Raw genomic sequence first — 22,430 nt, forward strand, 5'->3', positions numbered from 1 at the left:
AGATTTCATTCAGGACAATAAAATTGGCATTACAAAACACCGGCTTTGAAATAGATGTTAGATGTAAAGCAAGGATACTGAAAAACTGGAAGGAAGCATTGATGCTGTGCTCTGGGTAGGCTTTGCAATTAGAGTCATTTTAAAGAAGTGGTGCCACCAGGGCAGTTAGAGGACAGTGGGAAGAGCATCCCTGCAGATCAATCACTGCTCTGGATGTCACTCACAGCCCCACATGTCATTCAAAGCCTACACATCACTCACAGCTCTGCACCTCACTCAATACCTGAGATCTCTTAGTGCTTGTTTGTACAGGGGCCTCTTGCTAACTTACCATACCAGGGAATGCATAATGAGAGCTCCCAAAAGAGTCAAGGTAATTCCAAAGGAAACACATAAATTATATGGTAAATAATTATTAATACATAAACAAATACTTATGGAGTTTCTACTATTCACAACAGGAAGTAGACCCAGAGTCCAGGAAAGGAATGCTATATCTGCCATCCATGTCACTCTGATACAATGTTCTTAGCAGTTCCTCTCATTTGACAAGTCTCTATGTTGTCTCATATATCTCTAGGTTGTATGATCATAACAATTTATATAGTCTCTCTGAAATTTAATTTCATTTGGAATGAATATTGGTCATTATTAGTATTTATTTAAGCATGAAACAAGGTCACTATTTATAATGCATTTCATAGTTTTAGAGTATACGGGGAGCACTCAGTGTTTATAGTACAGAGAGAGCACCAACTTTACTCATTAATACTGCTACAGTTCTAATAGAACCATTAGTGAAAAGCAGGGATACAAAGAAAAGAAACTTAAACTCAATGCTGTTATGCAGAAGACAAAGCTGGACCACATGCAGAACACCCCTGCAGTCTTGGTCACCCAGGAGGTTGAGCCTGGAGGATTGCAGGAGCCCAGGAGTTTGAGACTTATACACACAGCATAGCAAATAATACAAGCAGACAACAAACATCAGTATCAAAACTAACTGCGTTGAAATCAAGGTTTTTGTTTGTTAGTTGTTTTGTTTTTCAAGACAGGGTTTCTCTGTGCAGCCCTGGCTGTCCTGGAACTCACTATGTAGATAAGAGGGCCTTCAACTCAGAGATCTACATACTGAGGGTTGGAATTAAAACCTTTGATACTCCACCAAGCAAGACCTTGTTTTAAACTATTGGGAATTAGCCACATAAATACAGCCGTGTCTTCAGGTGTTGTGTTACTCATCCCTATCCTGTGGTGCATCATATTCATATTCAGAACCATTTCTAGAAATTTCCACATTCAGAATCATCTTATAAATACCTGTTTCATTTGAAATCTCTCCATCTGGACAAGGGACACAATCAAAACAACAGAATGGTTTCCCTTCAACAGGTGTTTTCCGAAGTCCAAGTGGACAACTTTGACTGCAAACAGATGAAGGAGTCTGTATTGGAGACATGAGAGGAGGGAAGGCAGTCAATGCATGACATTCAGTATTAGCATCCAGATGGTAAATTTCAGCAGGGTATTGTATACTCTAACAACCACACAACTATCGTGCTTTTAAAGATTATGAAGCCAAAGTGTCTGCTTCTTTCTCTCTCTCTGTCTCTCTCTCTCTGTCTCTCTCTGTCTCTCTATTATTTCATTGATCTGTTAATTTTTAATTCTATATAATATATTTCATAACACTTAATACAATTATAAAGTTCACATATATTTTGATCATGTCTTTCGGCTCCCCCATATCTAACCCTCTCCTACAATCAGGTACTGAAGGGGGGACACAGTAACAGATGAAGTACAAAAGCTGAAGACCTCTGGCCATTAACACTCACTCTTCTGGGATCCAGAAACTGATGGCTTCTTATTATTCAACTCTCTCTTGCTATTCTGGTGGTTAAAGCTGAAAGTTTTTGCCAATTAACTTGGTTGTTCTATTCCTAGACCAAAAGCTGATGACTTCTTGCAATTGACTCCTGCTGATAGCAGCAAAAGAGTAAGAAAAAAACTTAGTTACTTGGGCTCTTTAGCCATTTACTCAGGCATCTCATGTGAGGCATGGAAGAAGCTAAAAATTTGTTAATTTTTCCTCATCCAGAAAGAAAAAAAGGAAGGAAGGAAGGAAGGAAGGAAGGAAGGAAGGAAGGAAGGAAGGAAGGAAGGAAGGAAGGAAAAGAAGAAAGAAAGAAAGAAAGAAAGAAAGAAAGAAAGAAAGAAAGAAAGAAAGAAAGAAAGAAAGAAAGAAAGAAAGGGAAAAATGAAGAAAGGAAGAAAAGAAGAAAAGAAATGAAAGAAAACGGAAGAAAGGAGAAAGGGAGAGATGAAGCAAAGGAAGGAAGGCAGGACAGAAGGAAGGAAGGGAGGGAGGAAGGAAGGAAGGAAGGAAGGAAGGAAGGAAGGAAGGAAGGAAGGAAGGAAGACAAACACATGTGGGAGAAGCAAAAGGAGGCTATTCCAAAGCTTTATTTTTGCTTTCATTTCTTTATACCTTTTTAGTTGCAAAAACCTCCTATTTAAAAGCAAAATTACATCATACATAAAATGGTAAAAAAAAAAAAAGGAATTACAGTAGAAAGGAGATTGTAAGTTAAAAGCACTGTTTCATTATATAAGCTTATTATACGTTCATATGGCCTTGTTTTTCATAGTGAACACATATGGCCTATTTCTTGGATCTATCATTGAATAAAAGTTTTTCCTTGATCATTAATTTGTTCCAAACCTGTTGTTTTACCCTAGTGCAATTAGTCCATGGCACAGGAAGGCATACACAGCTCTACTTGCAACTTTTATTCTGTAGGGCACTTGAGAACACTTGAATCGATTTAGGAGCTATATAAAATCATGATTGGGAATTAGGAAATCATCAATTCATCTAAACACAATTACTAAGTACATCTTCAGATTGATTCCACAGGAAATCTACCCAGTAGGGTTGGTAAATACCCAGGAAATCATTAAGGTATGTAATAGTGAGGGGAAATAGTGAGAGGAAACAGAATGGTGAGAGGAAAGAGAAGTAATATTTTGGTCAATGTCTCTGGGGGTTTTACCTCTCAGAATGCACCAATTACAACCACACACAACTGAGGGCTATCTCCAGAAAGCTTACTTGTTTGGCACAGCTCTTCCTAGACGACTTCTGTCAGTAACTGAGGGGAACAGTGCATGAGGGTTGGGGGAGGGGGCTCAGTGAGTTTTACTGGAACAGTTGTACAGAGACAGGTTGCAGAGAGAACAAGCTAAACACAGGTAAAGACAGAACCAGACAAAATTTGAAAAGGAGACAAAAGAATAAAACATGTTGCCAGAGGTAGAATGAGGCCAAGCAGAGGAAATTAAGTCAGCAACTGAGAGAATTCAGATTGAACCAGTCAACTTGGAGAAGAGATTGAGCCAGAATAGCTGAGTTGAACCAGCCAACCAGAACTTAGAAAGAGGTAGAGAGAGTAAGCTTTTTCAGTGCTAAGTCTCAAAGGCTATAAACATTCTAGTCCTAGAATAAATTGTAAGGAGTCTAGAAGCATCCAGAAATAGGCTTAGGATAGCAGATAGAGGAACTAAGCCTCAGAGATGACAATTAACTTCATGACAATAACAGTTATATTTACAAATCCTCATTTGCAGACACTGGTTTTGTCCACATGTCTTCATTCTATTTATTGAGAGAAGGCAGTTACTTCCACTAGACCCTTGACCTCTATGATCCATTCAGAAAACTGACAATGATGTTGTTTGGTTTTTCTTTTTTTCTTTCTATGTACGCTCTTGGTGTATTTGTTCATTACAAGGATGAATCCATCTGAAATGAATCAGTAATTCTTACAGTGATTCTGCAGGCAGAAAGTTCTGGTTTTCAGCATTAGAATAAACAAAGTAAAGGCACTCTCAGCCTGATGGCACTCAGCAATCCCTTAACTAACCCTGTTCTCTGAGGAATTCCAGCCTGAGAGCAGCACATAGTGTTGACCTCAAAGATACTCACCTGATTGTGCTGCTCACCCCAACTTATAAGTTCTTCATTTAGAGATAAATGCTGAACACTGTGAGATTTGAAGACAAACTCACCAACCTTCACATGAGCTTTGGTACCACTCATGAGAGACTGGTAATTAAAGATGTCAAGTTTGGTTGCTGAACCCTCCTTGTTCACAATGTTCTCCTCACTGGAGCTTCTTACAAACTGGCCGTTTTGTAAGAATGGATGGAGCTAAAAGAGAAAATAGTGATCAGAACTTGCACTGTGAGCACTGAGATACGCATAAACCTGGCTACTTTAACTGCCCTCTCTTTCTATGAATGTATGTTCCTGTGGCTTTCATCAGTGTTCAGTTTATCAAACATTTATCACAAGGCTAATACATGGTAGCAGTAGGGATATATGTACACATTAGCATAGTCATATGCTATTTACCAACACTGTCACCACTATTCAAATTTGCAAATGGAAATTTTCTCAGTCATGATGAAAAGAGGACTCTATCCACCAGATTCTAATTTTTATGAAAAATAAGAACAATTTATCAGATTATATCAGAGAATCTTCTCTTTGCCAAGAATGTAATGAAAAATTAGTATGGAGTGCTCGTGTTTAAATGTGACAGCCATGTGACTTTTCCCAAAGCACAGGAATCATTGTGAAAGAGGGGATGGAGAGAATGCAAGAGCCAGATGCTGGGTAGGAGATCCATGAAATGTTATCTTTCAGGTGTGACATTGTAATGGCACTCATGAGCTTGTGGCAGCTAAGTTTGCCTGTATGGAACCAGCAAAAGATTGAGGACATAAAACTTTTTGTCACAGATGAGGGAGAGGGCTTATGGGATTCAGCCCCTCACAGGAACAAAGTTAGAAACCAAAGGATTCTAAAGGAGAGGAAGTCATTGTCATCACAAATACCACCCCTTTTGACTTCCTTCTGCATCAGTGGATAGCTGCATGCTCATGGCCACATGGAAGGTCTTTGGGTCATAAATACAGTGGGTCATGAAAAAAAAAACAACCACCAAATATGTCCATTTAGGATAGAGATATGGTGGGAGACTGAGGGATCTGTGAGGATGGAAAGAAAGAAGGGATGGAGTTAATATGAATGAACAGACAGTATTGTGTACTTGTATGCTTGTATGTAGTGGTCAAAGAAGGCAATAGTTTAATAGAACATATAGGATGGATATAAAAAAAAAACAACTATATCTAACCTTATAATTTAAACTAAAAAACGCAAATAAACACTTCTGTGAAGAAATGTCAAAAATATCTTTTCCTTAGAGAGGATGATGATTAACAAATAAGATTGAATCGGCAAAATCTCCTTCTTAAAGTTAAGGGCAAATAGATGTGACCTGAAATAAAAATACAGAGGAGAAAAATTTTGATCATGTTCCACCTTGTAGCAATGTTAAAGGAAACTTTCAGAGAAATGGAAAACAGTTTAACCATAGAAAATCAAACTACCACAAAAAAAAGAGAAATGAAGCAGAATACCATAGTAAAATTGAGCATTGTATTTTCTTTATATTTCTAGTAGGCTATAATCTGATCAAAACCACAAAATGGAAATAAAACCACATAGCTACATCTTTAGATAAATGAAATGCTTGACAGCACAGTTACAACAAGTAAAAAAAGAGGAAGCAGAAAGGTTGCCAATTGTGCCAGCATTGCTGACAAGCAGTAATTTTAAGAATGTCTTGAACATATTAGAAAATCATCAGAATTTTCTAAGTATAACATAGTACACGAGATAAACTAGAATAGAAAATATTCAATTAAACCTAAAGAACTCAAAAATTTATTTTTTAAAATGTAAAGATATCAGATAAAGAAAAGATGACAAAAAAGGTCAACCGCCACCAAATAGAAAATTCTCACGTGATATTCATTATTAAAAGATTAATAATTTAAGATGAGTTCTCTCAATGCATAAATTTGAAACAGAAACGTATTGGAGTAAAACACAATACTCAATAAGTCACCAAAAAGCTGCCAATACTTGACTGTGTGCTACTTAACATGAAATCAACAGGGAGGGTTACTGTCCCTTTCCAATACAGGAAGTTTAAGCTTACCACTGCTAGAAAACCTGGTCATCGATTCATGCATATTATGTAGACATAAGTTGATTCACCAAGCTTAACACAATAGAGCACATGTAACTGGGAAGATAAGTGATATGGATGAGGGAGGAGGTGTAGGAGAGGGAGCATGGGGTGGATTAGATTGAAACACATTGTGTGCAAGAAGGAAATTCTCAAACATACAAAAGGTGGGGGAAAAAAGACAATAGTGGATTAACTGGCATGCAGGAGCATGCTGTGTCAATACTAATCAAAAGAAAGTTGGAGTTAGTATACTAAAGAGAATCAAAGTAGACTTCAGAACAACAAACTTTCCAGAAGTTAAAAGGGACATGAGAACAATAATGAGGATAAAAAAAAAAAAACAATAAAGTAAAGAACGCCAATAAACTTTTACAAAGTTGACAAAATTCCCACTTACCTAAGAGAACTATAATCCTTCAAAAATATGTCTGCTAACAATGTCCAAGAAAAAGCCAAAGAAGAAAAATATTCAATACATGCTCATGGAGAAATAGTCAAATCCATATTAATTGCTTATGACCTCAACATATCTTTATTGAATAGTTTATGGAATAGACATTTAATGAAATAATTTTTCAGGGGAAAGAATTTCTATGGTCATGAATAAGGAGACTCAATACTGTGAATATGTCACCTCCATCAAAGTTATGCTACAGAGTCAATAAAACCCTCTGAAGATGCTACTAGACTCTTCTATAGATGTTAGCTAACTCAGTATGGACTATAAATATATGGAAAGGCAAAGAACCTGTAGACAGGACAGTACTACAAGATAAAAAGAAAGCTCATGAAGGCCAATAGCTCATAGTCTTACATTTACCAGAAGAAAGAGGCTGCCAGTATCTACGTTGTATTTAAGGGGTCAAGAAATACTATGTATTCCTGAGAGTCTACTCTCTCCAAAAAGGAACATGAGTGAGTTAGAATTCATACAAAAATTACCAGGAATCAACATAAGGTGACAATGAAAGAATATCACCATAATGTCATCCAGGAAGAAAAATTAAACAGAGTTAATTAGTTTATCTATCACTTCAAAGACCTAAGAGAATGAACTCTGTTGGCTATCTTGAAGCATACAGTATATTATTAGTAACTTAACTCAATATAGTGTGTAACTGATTTTTTTTTTGAATATCCATATTTTTTTTAATTAGGTATTTTCCTCGTTTACATTTTCAATGCTATCCCAAAGGTCCCCCATACCCACCCCCCAACCCCCTACCCACCCACTCCCCCTTTTTGGCCCTGGCGTTCCCCTGTACTGGGGCATATAAAGTTTGCAAGTCCAATGGGCCTCTCGTTGCAATGATGGCCGACTAGGCCATCTTTTGATACATATGCAGCTAGAGACAAGAGCTCCGGGGTACTGGTTAGTTCATATTGTTGTTCCAACTATAGGGTTGCAGTTCCCTTTAGCTCCTTGGGTAATTTCTCTAGCTCCTCCATTGGGGGCCGTGTGACCCATCCAATAGCTGACTGTGATCATCCACTTCTGTGTTTGCTAGGCCCCGGCATAGTCTCACAAGAGAGAGCTGTAACTGGGTCCTTTCAGCAAAATCTTGCTAGTGTATGCAATGGTGCCAGCGTTTGGAAGCTAATTATGGGATGGATCCCTACATATGGCAATCACTAGATGGTCCATCCTTTCGTCACAGCTCCAAATTTTGTCTCTGCAACTCCTTCTATGGGTGTTTTGTTCTCATTTCTAAGAAAGGGTAAAGTGTCCACACTTTGGTCTTCGTTCTTCTTGAATTTCATGGGTTTGGCAAGTTGTATCTTATATCTTGGGTATCCTAAGTTTCTGGGCTAATATCCACTTATCAGTGAGTACATATTGTGCAAGTTCCTTTGTGATTGGGTTACTTCACTCAGGATGATACCCTCCAGGTTCATCCATTTGCCTAGGAATTTCATAAATTCATTTTTTTAATAGCTGAGTAGTATTCCATTGTGTAAATGTACCACATTTTCTGTATCCATTCCTCTGTTGAGGGGCATCTGGGTTCTTTCCAGCTTCTGGCTATTATAAATAAGGCTGCTATGAACATAGTGGAGCATGTGTTCTTCTTACCGGTTGGGACATCTTCTGGATATATGCCCAGGAGAGGTATTGCAGGATTCTCCGGTAGTACTATGTCCAATTTTCTGAGGAAACTCCAGACTGATTTCCAGAGTGGTTGTACAAGCTTGCAATCCCACCAACAATGGCGGAGTGTTCCCCTTTCTCCACATCCTCGCCAGCAATTGCTGTCACCTGAGTTTTGATCTTAGCCATTCTGACTGGAGTGAAGTGGAATCTCAGTGTTGTTTTGATTTGCATTTCCCTGATGATTAAGGATGTTGAACATTTTTTTCAGGTGCTTCTCTGCCATTCGGTATTCCTCAGGTGAGAATTCTTTGTTCAGCTCTGAGCCCCATTTTTTAAAGGGGTTATTTGATTTTCTGGAGTCCACCTTCTTGAGTTCTTTATATATATTGGATATTAGTCCCCTATCCGATTTGGGATAGGTAAAGATCCTTTCCCAATCTGTTGGTGGCCTTTTTGTCTTATTGACCGTGTCTTTTGCTTTGCAGAAGCTTTGCAATTTTATGACGTCCCATTTATCGATTCTTGATCTTACAGCACAATCCATTGCTGTTCTATTCAGGAATTTTTCCCCTATACCCATATCTTCGAGGCTTTTCCCTACTTTCTCCTCTATAAGTTTCAGTGTCTCTGGTTTTATGTGGAGTTCCTTAATCCACTTAGATTTGACCTTAGTACAAGGAGATAGAAATGGATCAATTCGCATTCTTCTACATGATAACCGCCAGTTGTGCCAGCACCATTTGTTGAAAATGCTGTCTTTTTTCCACTGGATGGTTTTAGCTCCCTTGTCAAAGATCAAGTGACCATAGGTGTGTGGATTCATCTCTGGGTCTTCAATTCTGTTCCATTGGTCTACTTGTCTGTCACTATACCAGTACCATGCAGTTTTGATCACAATTGCTCTGTAGTACAGTTTTAGGTCCGGCATGGTGATTCCACCAGAGGTTCTTTTATCCTTGAGAAGAGTTTTTGATATCCTCGGTTTTTTGTTATTCCAGATGAATCTGCCGATTGCCCTTTCTAATTCGTTGAAGAATTGAGTTGGAATTTTGATGGGGATTGCATTGAATCTGTAGATTGCTTTTGGCAAGATGGCCATTTTTACAATGTTGATCCTGCCAATCCATGAGCATGGGAGATCTTTCCATCTTCTGAGATCTTCTTTAATTTCTTTCTTTAGAGACTTGAAGTTCTTATCATACAGATCTTTCACTTCCTTAGTTAGAGTCACGCCAAGGTATTTTATATTATTTGTGACTATTGAGAAGTGTGTTGTTTCCCTAATTTCTTTCTCAGCCTGTTTATCCTTTGTTTACAGAAAGGCCATTGACTTGTTAGAGTTAATTTTATATCCAGCTACTTTATTGAAGCTGTTTATCAGTTTTAGGAGTTCTCTGGTGGAATTTTTAGGGTCAGTTATATATACTATCATATCATCTGCAAAAAGTGATATTTTGACTTCTTCCTTTCCAATTTGTATCCCCTTGATCTCCTTTTGTTGTCTAATTGCTCTGGCTAGGACTTCAAGTACAATGTTGAATAGGTAGGGAGAGAGTGGACAGCCTTGTCTAGTCCCTGATTTTAGTGGGATTGCTTCCAGCTTCTCACCATTTACTTTAATGTTGGCTATTGGTTTGCTGTAGATTGCTTTTATCATGTTTAGGTATGGGCCTTGAATTCCTGATCTTTCCAAGACTTTTATCATGAATGCGTGTTGGATTTTGTCAAATGCTTTCTCAGCATCTAACGAGATGATCATGTGGTTTTTGTCTTTGAGTTTGTTTATATACTGTATTACATTGATGGTTTTCCGTATATTGAACCATCCCTGCATCCCTGGGATGAAATCTACTTGGTCAGGATGGATGATTGTTTTGATGTGTTCTTGGATTCGGTTAGCAAGAACTTTATTGAGGATTTTTGCATCGATATTCATAAGGGAAATTGGTCTGAAGTTCTCTATCTTTGTTGGGTCTTTTTGTGGTTTAGGTATCAGAGTAATTGTGGCTTAATAGAATGAGTTGGGTAGAGTACCTTCCATTTCTATTTTGTGGAATAGTTTGTGAAAAACTGGAATTAGGTCTTCTTTGAAGGTCTAATAGAACTGTGCACTAAACCCGTCTGGTCCTGGGCTTTTTTTGGCTGGGAGACTATTAATGACTGCTTCTATTTCTTTAGGGGATATAGGACTGTTGAGAATATTAACCTGATCTTGATTTAGCTTTGGTACCTGGTATCTGTCTAGAAACTTGTTCATTTCATCCAGGTTTTCCAGTTTTGTTGAGTATAGCCTTTTGTAGAAGGATCTGATGGTGTTTTGGATTTCTTCAGGATCTGTTGTTATGTCTCCCTTTTCATTTCTGATTTTGTTAATTAGGATGCTTTCCCTGTGTCCTCTAGTGAGTCTGGCTAAGGGTTTATCTATCTTGTTGATTTTCTCAAAGAACCAGCTCCTTGATTGGTTAATTCTTTGAACAGTTCTTGTTTCCACTTGGTTGATTTCACCCCTGAATTTGATTATTTCCTGCCTTCTACTCCTCTTGGGTGAATTTGCTTCCTTTTCTTCTAGACCTTTTAGGTGTGTTGTCAAGATGCTAATGTGTGCTCTCTCTAGTTTCTTTTTGGAGGCACTCAGAGCTATGAGTTTTCCTCTTAGGAATGCTTTCATTGTGTCACATAAGTTTGGGTATGTTGCGGCTTCATTTTCATTAAATTCCAAAAAGTCCTTAATTTCTTTCTTTATTCCTTCCTTGACCAAGGTATCATTGAGAAGAGTGTTGTTCAGTTTCCACGTGAATGTTGGCTTTCTATTATTTATTTTGTTATTGAAGATCAGCCTTAGTCCATGGTGATCTGATAGGATGCATGGGACAATTTCAATATTTTTGTATATGTTGAGGCTTGTTTTGTGACCAATTATGTGGTCAATTTTAGAGAAGGTACCATGAGGTGCTGAGAAGAAGGTATATCCTATTGTTTTAGGATAAAATGTTCTGTAGATATCTGTTAAGTCCATTTGTTTCATCACTTCTCTTAGTTTCACTGTGTCCCTGTTTAGTTTCTGTTTCCATGATCTGTCCATTGGTGAAAGTGGTGTGTTGAAGTCTCCCACTATTATTGTGTGAGGTGCAATGTGTGCTTTGAGCTTTACTAAAGTTTCTTTAATGAATGTGGCTGCCCTTGTATTTGGAGCATAGATATTCAGAATTGAGAGTTCCTCTTGGAGGATTTTACCTTTGATGAGTATGAAGTGCCCCTCCTTGTCTTTTTTGATGACTTTGTGTTGGAAGTCAATCTTATCAGATATTAGGATGGCTACTCCAGCTTGTTTCTTCATACCATTTGCTTGGAAAATTGTTTTCCAGCCTTTCATTCTGAGGTAGTGTCTATCTTTTTCTCTGAGATGAGTTTCCTGTAAGCAGCAAAATGTTGGGTCTTGTTTGTGTAGCCAGTTTGTTAGTCTATGTCTTTTTATTGGGGAGTTGAGACCATTGATATTAAGAGATATTAAGGAAAAGTAATTGTTGCTTCCTGTTATTTTTGTTGTTAAAGTTGGCATTCTGTTCTTGTGGCTGTCTTCTTTTAGGTTTGTTGAGGGATTATCTTCTTGTTTTTTCTAGGGCGTGGTTCCCGTCCTTGTATTGGTTTTTTTCTGTTATTATCCTTTGAAGGGCTGGATTCGTGGAGAGATAATGGGTGAATTTAGTTTTGTCGTGGAATACTTTGGTTTCTCCATCTATGGTAATTGAGAGTTTGGCTGGGTATAGTAGCCTGGGCTGGAATTTGTGTTCTCTTAGTGTCTGTATAACATCTGTCCAGGCTCTTCTGGCTTTCATAGTCTCTGGTGAAAAATCTGGTGTAATTCTGATAGGCTTGCCTTTATATGTTACTTGACCTTTTTCCCTTACTGCTTTTAGTATTCTATCTTTATTTAGTGCATTTGATGTTCTGATTATTATGTGTCGGGAGGAATTTCTTTTCTGGTCCAGTCTATTTGGAGTTCTGTAGGCTTCTTGTATGTTCATGGGCATCTCTTTCTTTAGATTTGGGAAGATTTCTTCAATAATTTTGTTGAAGATGTTTGCTGGTCCTTTGAGTTGAAAATCTTCATTCTCATCCTCTCTATTATCCGTAGGTTTGGTCTTCTCATTGTGTCCTAGATTTCCTGGATGTTTTGAGTTAGGATCTTTTTGCATTTTCCATTTTCTTTGATTGTTGTGCCGATGTTCTCTATGGAATTTTCTGCACCTGAGATTCTCTCTTCCATCTCTTGTATTCTGTTGCTAATGCTGGCATCTATGGTTCAAGATTTATTTCCTAGGTTTTCTATCTCCAGCGTTGCCTCACTTTGGGTTTTCTTCATTGTGTCTACTTCCCTTTTTAGGTCTAGTATGGTTTTGTTCATTTCCATCATCTGTTTGGATGTGTTTTCCTGTTTTTCTATAAGGACTTCTACCTGTTTGGTTGTGTTTTCCTGTTTTTCTTTAAGGACTTGTAACTCTTTAGCAGTGTTCTCCTGTATTTCTTTAAGTGAGTTATTAAATTCCTTCTTTATGTCCTCTACCATCATCATGAGATATGCTTTTAAATCCAGGTCTACCTTTTCAGGTGTGTTAGGATGCCCTGTACTGGGCAAAGTGGGCGTTCTGGGTTCTGATGATGGTGAGTGGTCCTGGTTTCTGTTAGTAGGATTCTTACGTTTACCTTTCGCCATCTGGCAATCTCTGGAGTTAGTTGTTATAGTTGTCTTTGTTTAGAGATTGTTCCTCTGTTGATTTTGTTACCCTCTATCAGCAGACGTGGGAGACTAGCTCTCTCCTCTGAGTTTCAGTGGTCAGAGCAGTCTCTGCAGGCAAGCTGTCCTCTTTCAGGGAAGGTGCACAGTTATCTGGTGTTTGGACCTCCTCCTGGCTGAAGATGAAGGCCCAAAACAGGATCTTTCCCAGAAGCTGTGTTGCTTTGGCCAGGAAGGTGGTAGGTTGTCTGGAGCCGAAGATGGAGAAGATGGCGAAGATGGCGCCGCCTCAGAAGCTCTCTGGCCCTCGCCTGTCCCAGAAACGGCTGGCCTCTGTATTCTACACAGTCACCCGTGCAGCCTGCCCTGCGCAGAGTCCCGTAGCCAAGGTGGCTCCCGCCGGGGCCTGAGGCAGAAACCTCTCAGGCCGGGTGGACCCCTGTGCTCTCACCAGGAAGGTGGCCGGTTGTCTGGACTGTAACTGATTTCTAAAAGGTACTTATTCTTAATGCCTCATCAATATAAAACTTATCTTGTAAGAAATGCTGAAAGTTCTTGAAGCTGAAATTAGAGCATACTAATTCATAAGAAGGAAAACATGCCAAAATACAAAATCATGTGTGTATATATATATACACATATATTCAGCAAACTTCAGTATACTCAAATTTAATAATGATGATTTATAAATAAATTCTAAGTATAAATCAGGGGCTTAAAAACAACAATAAAAGTAATCATGCTAACATGTTAACTGATACATAATACATGAAGATATAACATCAAAAAACAGTGATAACTGGAAATACATAACTGTGCTTTTTTTTTTTAAGATTTATTTATTTATTTATTTATTTAAAGTACACTGTAGCTGTCCTCAGACACTCCAGAAGAGGGAGTCAGATCTCGTTACGGATGGTTGTGAGCCACCATGTGGTTGCTGGGATTTGAACTCCTGACCTTCGGAAGAGCAGTCGGGTGCTCTTACCCACTGAGCCATCTCACCAGCCCCATAACTGTGCTTTTAATTAACTTAATTATAACACAGAGCTACAAGATTTTTTTTGTTTTGTTTTGTTTTTGTTTGTTGTTTTTCGAGACAGGGTTTCTCTGTGTAGTTCTGGCTGTACTGGAACTCACTCTGTAGACCAGGTTAGTATCAAACTCAGAAATCTGCCTGCCTATGCCTCCCGAGTGCTGGGATTAAAGGTGTGTGCCACCACTGCCTGGCTACAAGAGTGGAAAAATAGAAAAATAAAGAGAGAAAAAGAATCTTATCAAATCATACCATAATAGGAAATTACAAATGAAGGCAAAAGGAAACCATAAAACATTAAATAAATAAATAAATAACCAGACAGAAAAAATAAGTCTTTACCCAGAAATAATTATTACTTTAACTGTAAAATGATTTTAGCCATGTATTACTTAACAATAAGGATCAATTCTGGAAAATGCATTATTAGAAAATTTTGTGATTGAGCATTTCAGAGTATGAATGCACCAAAGAGTGTGACTACACTATCATTAGAAAGAAAAAACTTATTAGACTACCACTGCATATGTGATTTGCCCTTTATTGACACATTCAATTGAGAAACAAACTATATTTGTACATTGGATAAATTCAACTGCCCTTCAAAATACCAAGATATAACTATTTTTAAAAAATATAAATAGACTCTGCCCAAAGAGATTGAATTTTGCCATAGGACATAAAAGTGGAAGAATGGGAAATGATAATTAATGTAGCTGATAATCAAAATAAGAAGGGGTAGATTAGAGAAGAGATTCCAGTGATCAGCATTCACAAGGTCCTCGGTTCAATGCAAAACACTAAGAGAGATTGTGTGGGGGAGGGTAGATGGATGGATGGATGGATGGATGGATGGATGGATGGATGGATAGATAGTAACATTGATAGACACACAAAAAGATAGACAGATATGTAGACAGATAAAAGAAGCAAGACTAGCTACACTTGAATGTAACTTTGGGGAGAGAAGAATTTAGGCCAAACACTAACATCAAAGGCAAGCTATGTCAAATAATATCTGTGTGGATAATTCATCCAGAACATATAATAATCACAAATATATTCACGTACATAAATCAAATATTAACATATCTAATGTAGGAAATAAACCACAACAAAATAACAGTAGTAGAAATCCATATCTCCTTTCAGAAATGGACAAATCATTCAGACTGAAAATCAAAGGGAAATATTGAACTTTAAGTTTACAGATCAAATGAAGCTGAGAGATATATAAAAAGCATTCTTCCCAAGATACAGAATATACAATCTTCTCATTTTAAAAGGCTACCATACTTTCCCTAGTGAAGTCAGAAGTATATCACAGACCAGTATCTCAAATGAACATATATGCAGTAATCTTCAAAAAATACTTTGCAACAACTGATTAAATTAAATATATGAGATTTGCAATACAAAGATGGGCTACCTTACATATATTACTGAGTCTGTAATACATTAATAACAAATAAAGTTTTTTAAAAATATCATACCACTCTCAACAGACACAGGAAAAACATTTGAAAATATAACATATTTGCTCAATCAAAATTTCAGTATATTCAGTAGAGAAGGTATATACCTCACCACATGAAACACCATATGCAGGAAATTCCTACTACACACAAAGAAGACTGTAACTTCTAAACTAATGATGCTGGAAAGTCAGGATGGTTGCCTACAGAATTTACTAGATGTATCTTTGTTCCCAAAATGCATGGAAATCATTCCATGGGATTCAAACACCTTCATACAAGGTCTGAAACTAATAAAACAGGACAAAAAATATCAGAATAAAAATATATTTTGAATCTGTCTAAAAAGAACTCTAGATAGAAGAGAAGGAAGAGAAGGAGGAGGAGGAGGAGGAGGAGGAGGAGGAGGAGGAGGAGGAGGAGGGAGAGGAGGAGGAGGAGGGAGAGGAGGAGGAGGAGGAGGAGAAAAGCATCTCAAGAGACACATTGATAGTTGGAACTATAATACCCCACTCCCAACAATGGATGAGTCATCCAGACAAAAACTCAAAAAATACTGTAGCTAAGAGATGTTATAAACAAATTGTACATTGCAACAGTGAGATAGCTGAAGGAGATCAGAAAATACATATAAAAAGGTAAAAATTCAAGATATTTTTTTTCAAATAATATCAGAGTATATAAAACAACCACCATAATTCTACAAGGGAACTCCTAGGGTTCAAGAACACTTTCAGGGATGTCCCTGGATACAAGGTTAACTCCAAAAAAGTTTAATACCCTTCCAATATACAAATAATAAACAGACAGGGAAAAATCAGAGAAACAACACTCTTCATAATAACCACAGAAAATATATAATATTTTTGGGTAGTCAAACCAAGGAAGCAAAAGAATACTATGAAAAATGTTTAGGTCTTTAAAGAAAAATAAAAGATGGAGAGATCTCCAGTGCTCATGGATCAGTAGAATTAACATAATAAACAGTAAAAGAACTTCCAGAGGTACCACCATCCCTGATTTTAAAGAGTACCACAGTACTAGAGTAATAAAAGACACAAAGTATTTTCATTAAAACAGACATATTGAGCAATGGAACTGAACTGAAGACCCAGCCATAATTCCACACACCTATGGACACCTTATGTTTTATAAAGATGCCAGAAGTACACAATAGAAATGAGAAAGAATCTTTAAAAATGAATGGTGCTGGTCTAACTAGATATCTTCACTTTGAAAAATACTAATAGATCCATATTAGCCCTGTACAAAACTCAGGGCCAAATGATTATCACAAAATTAAAACACACTTGATGGAACACTGAACTTCATGGGCAAAAAAGTAGGGAATATACTTGAAAATATTTATAATTTCTTGTGTTATACATGCAAATTATGCTCCCCCTTAAAAAAAACTGTTTACAGGAAAGCATCTACACTCAAATAGCTTCTGGGAACCTATACCCAGGTAAATAAAGATTGGTAAATAAAGATTCTGACAGCCAATAGCTGAGCATGACTGACAGAGTTGAGACTTTTAGTGTTCTCTAGCTAGAGACAGAGAAGAAGGAAAAAGAGAAAGAGATCCACCATGCCAGGAGAGGTAGAGAAGAAGAGATGCTATGACTGAGAAGGTTCAGAACAGGGAGACACAACTGCCATATAGGATCAGAAAGAGTGCTGCCCAAGAGGGCTGCACAACTGGTCCAGAGCAGCCAAAATAAAATACAAAATGTAATAAATGGTAATGGGATAATCAGAGGGAAGTGGTGTAGCCAACTTCAGGTTAGGAAGTGGCCCAGGCATATATCCAGATGTCCCAACCGTTAAGAAGGACACATGCTCCACTATGTTCATTGCAGCCTTATTTATAATAGCCAGAGGCTGGAAAGAACCCAGATGCCCCTCAACAGAGGAATGGATACAAAAAATGTGGTACATTTACACAATGGAGTACTACTCAGCTATTAAAAAGAATGAATTTATGAAATTCCTAGGCAAATGGCTGGACCTGGAGGGCATCATCCTGAGTGAGGTAACACAATCACAAAAGAACTCAAATGATATGTACTCACTGATAAGTGGATATTAGCCCAGAAACGTAGTATAGGGAGATATAAGATACAATTTGCAAAACACATGAAACTGAAGAAGAACGAAGACCAAAGTGTGGACACTTTGCCCCTTCTTAGAATTGGAAACAATCACCCATGGAAGGAGTTACAGAGACAAAGTTTGGAGCTGAGACAAAAGGATGGACCATCTAGAGACTGCCATAACCAGGGATCTATCCCATAATTAGCCTCCAAACGATGACACCATTGCATACACTAGCAAGCGTTTACTGCAAGGACCCTGATATAGCTGTTTCTTGTGAGACTAGGCCGGGGCCTAGCAAATACATAAGTGGATGCTCACAGTCAGCTATTGGATGGATCACAGGGCCCCCAATGGAGGAGCTAGAGAAAGTATCCAAGGAGCTAAAAGAGATCTGCAACCCTGTAGGTGCAACATTATGAATTAACCAGTACACCAGAGCTCTTGACTCTAGCTGCATGTGTATCAAAAGATGGCCTTAGTCGGCCATCACTGGAAAGAGAGGCCCATTGGACATGCAAACTTTACATGCCCCAGTAGAGGGGAATGCCAGGGCCAAAAAATGGGAATGGGTTTGTAGGGAAGTAGGGGGGAGGGTATGGGGGACTTTTGGGATAGCATTGGAAATGTAATTGAGGAAAATAAGTAATAAAATATATATATATATATATATATATATATATATATATATATATATATATATACATAAGAAGTGGCCCAGGTATTGAGCTCTTTAAGGCATATTAAATCTATAAAGACTGGGTATGTGTATTTCATTTGAGAACCTAGAGATTTGGAGAAGGTAGTACCTTATGTGCTGTTAAATTTTAGTTAATTATTATACTTCTACACACACTAGCACAGGAGAAAATTTCCTAAAAAGAATATGATAGGGCAGTGAATAAATGGGATCTGATGTAACCACGAAGCTTCTGCAAGACAAAGGACAACTTCAATCGGAAAAAAAAATGGCAGTCAACAGACTGGGAAAGGATTTGTACCAACTCTAAATCTGACAGAGAGCTAATATCCAAGATATACAAAGATCTGAAGGCACAAGGCAACAATAAACCACCAATCTAATTTTTACAATTAGGTATGGAGTTAAACAGAGAATTCTCAATTGAGGAATCTCTAAGGGGTGAGAAATCTTTAAAAATACTATTTAACATCCTTATCCAATAGGAACATGCAAATCAAACTACACTGAGCTTCCATCTTACACGTATCAAAATGGCTAACATCAATGACACAAGTAACAGCTCTTGATGTCTAGATACCCACAAAATATATTCTCTTTTAAATTCCCAGGGAGATCCATGTGACCTGTCTACCCCTTAGCCCCAGAACCCTCCTTCTTACTTACCCTCTCTGGAGTAGTACTCCATTATGTAAATGCTCTATAATTTATCATGTGGAGCAATGTGAAGACTCTTGCATTGAAAGACAGAGTAAAAATTGTATAGCCACTCAAAAATCAAAATGATGGGTCCTCAGAATATTGGGAATCAATCTACCTCAAGACCCACCTATGCCACTCTTGAGCATAAATCCAGAGGACAATCCATCTTATCACAAGGGTACTTGTTCCATTAGCTCATAGTGTCTTTATTGAAAATAGCCAAAAACTAGAAGCAAAGTAGATATTTCTCAATGGAAGAATGGATAAAGAAAATTGGGTACATTTTATAATGGAATACTACTACAGAGAGGCTAAGTAAAAAGGAGGGATCATGAGGGTAGGGGTGTACAGGTTACATGGATCTCCTTGGGAATAGAAAAGAGAATAGATTTTGTGGGTAGCCTGTACAGTGGGTAGAAATGTGAACAAGAAGAAAATAGTTTGAGGAGTGAGGTACAGAGGAGGAGAGTATGGACCTAAATACAAATAGAGAGATGGAATAGTGAGGCATTTAGAGGAGGGGTCAAAACCTAGTGAAATGAAACTTCCTCAAATCTATGAGGGTGTCCTTAATGAGGACATAGTAATGGAGGATATGGAACCTGAACTGCCCATCTTCTGTAACCAGGCAAGGCTCCTAGTGGTGCATGTGGGTCACCAACCCATTCACAAAACATTGGACCCAAAATCTGACTGCAAGATATGCTAGGGCAATGGTGGTTCAGAACTTGTGGGAGTGACCAAGAGATAACTGGTCTAAATTGGGGCTCAAGCCATGAGAGGCAACCCATGAAAGACACTGCCAGGATGGCTAGGAACCTGATGCTGGGTGGCTCAGAAACCTAAGGTAGAACCAAATACAATAGACTACAACACAGCAACAAGTCAAAGAACAGATTCCTACGGATATTCTGCTATAGTCATAGAGCAGTGCCTAGACACGTTTTCATCACAAGGATTTTTATCTTACAACTATCATGGGCCTGTACAGCCCAGGCTGGCTTCAAACACAAGATCCTTCTGCCTCAGCCTCCCATAGGTTGCAACCAGTCACAGATGATATTGTCTAGCCTTATAGAAGCTATGTGTCCTTCTAGATTTGTTTATCAAAACAAAACAAGCTATTGGCATCAAATGTACTGAAAGTCCTTAAAATATGTCACATTTACACTTGTACAAAACCCTTGTGTGGTGTAACATTATTACTTCGCAAAAATTTTAAAGCAGTAATAAGAAAGATGTGATGATTAAATGGCATAAATAATATTGTTTGTATGTGTGTAAACTAGGAAGACCAGTTCTTAAGCATCTTGCACATATTGTTTGTGAAAGAAATGTTACCTCAACTTTAAACACTAGAATGTAGGTTTTTTATTTTTTTCTAACTCTTTCTTTATGCTACTTTATGGTGCTGGAATAAACATGAATACTTTGAGGAAAAATATAGTAGCATAAAGAAATATGCTAGTTTAAGAAATGTTTCTCTAAAGCTAACTATGAAAGATCATGAATCAAAGTATAGAATTTACAACCCAGAGCCCAATGCTCTAGAAAAACATAAGAACAGCTATTGCTACCTTCCATGGGACAGGAGCCCAGAGTAGAACTTTATCGAATGAATCTCCTTCCACTCTGACTGACAGCTCCTCACGGAGTGCCTGGGCAATGGCATACACAGCAGCATGGACTTTGTAGCTGGAGGGTGAGGTATTCATATCCCAAACATGCAGAGGTTGTGTGCTCAAGCTGCCATTTGGCTCACATTGACTTAGTACCCTGACTTTCTGCCGATAAAAATATGGACATTCAAATAAGATCGACCACATATCCTGGATAAAGATATTATGGGGGTATTTTCTAGGTTGAACATTTCTGAGAAAATCCTTGAATCCCAGAATTTCATCCATTTTATGCAAAACTAATAATCCTCCAGAAAAGTATTTATAAATGAAATTCAGTTGAGAAGGTAATGTGGTAAACCAATCAGAATTTGTGATCCAGATCTTACCATAAGGAATGTACAATGTGATAATATAGAAAATCCAGATTGTATCATATGTGTCACCAACTGCAATGATAACCCGTGTCAATGGGATTTTTTCACAAAATATTTCCCACTTTCCTTGGTTCTCAAAAGGAAATTGTGGACTCCTTATTGCAAATGCAACACAAAGCCTGTGGTTGATCATCTCTTCTATAAATTCCATAATGAAGAGTTCTCCCCTCGAATCATCTGGAACTACCAGGCCAACCCAGACCCAAGTGAAGTATAACAGAAGTTGAATAATTCCCTGATACAGAGCTGTGGTATGCACTGGAAACTGGTAAGGAGTCTGGAGCTGGACTCTGCTTGCAAGACTCTGGTCAAAAGGAGCATAGCTGATCTAAACAGAAAGAAAGTTACTCCATAAGTCAAGACAATTAGGTTTATTCTGCATGATTTGGTGTACCTTCTCTGTTTATGCACTCTAGGAGAAATTAAACAATTCAATAACTTTGCTAAGAAATACCAATTTGTTACTTATATCACTGACTCATCATTGTGTACATGAAATGTATCTTTTTCTTTGTACTTTTATAGAACATACCAAACAGGACCAAAGAGTGTCTATCTCCTGATCTTATTTGAGGTAACACCAGTCAAACAAATGCATTTGCAAACCTGTCACTTCCCATAACAAAACTTTCATCTTCCTGAAAAGGGAGGTGGAGAAACATTAACACTAAAGGCCTTTTTACTGAATCTTCTCTCTCTTTATTGGTGATATCAGAATATCTAGGTGTCCCGTGGCACAGATTGGGACCTTATCCCCTTTCAACACAAATTTCCTAAATAATAAGTTCCTAAAATCAGATGCCCACTAGGTCATACCCTAATCCACAGCTCACATCATCTCTCTATGCCCTGACTTCTCCCCACGCATCTGAGTCTAGAAGTTTAGTGAACATTTCACTTATTGGATCCAAAATCATGGCAATCGCATACAGACACTCAGTACATGTTACTTGATTGGAAGAAAGTGGTGAATGGGGAGAAGGAAAACGAATAGTAAAGAAGAAATCACAAAATGAAGTAAACGTGAATACTTTGAAGAAGTAAACAGTAGAATAAAGAAATATTCATTATATAGTAAATGCACTAAAGTAAGCAATTTAAATAAATGACACATGACAATACAAGTTTTTATATTAATAAACTCTGATAATGGGTTCATGAGTCCCATGAAAGTAAATTAATTAGAAAAACATGATTTAGATTGTTTTATTAATTAACATGAATATGTTTATTCAACATATATCTAAAAACTAAACGAACAAATTTTCAATCATGAATTAGAAAATAAGTTTGAAATAAGACAAATAGAATCCAAAAATAAGGCAACTGTCTGTGGTGGAGAGCCCTGTTATACTGCAGACAGACGAAGACCAGGGTTCCTTCTGGGCTCCAATCCAGGTGCTCCTCTCAGAAAGATGCTGTTCCTTAAG

The 22,430-nt window shown here is 37.7% G+C and overlaps 1 pseudogene; it reads right to left on the bottom strand.

Annotated features, from left to right (window-relative positions):
• Vmn2r-ps34 (vomeronasal 2, receptor, pseudogene 34) overlaps nt 1-22,430 on the bottom strand; it is a 34,416-nt pseudogene that overhangs the window by 5,662 nt on the left and 6,324 nt on the right.

The sequence above is a fragment of the Mus musculus genome, chromosome 6 (genome assembly GCF_000001635.26).
Source record: "Mus musculus strain C57BL/6J chromosome 6, GRCm38.p6 C57BL/6J".
Lineage (NCBI taxonomy): Eukaryota > Metazoa > Chordata > Mammalia > Rodentia > Muridae > Mus > Mus musculus.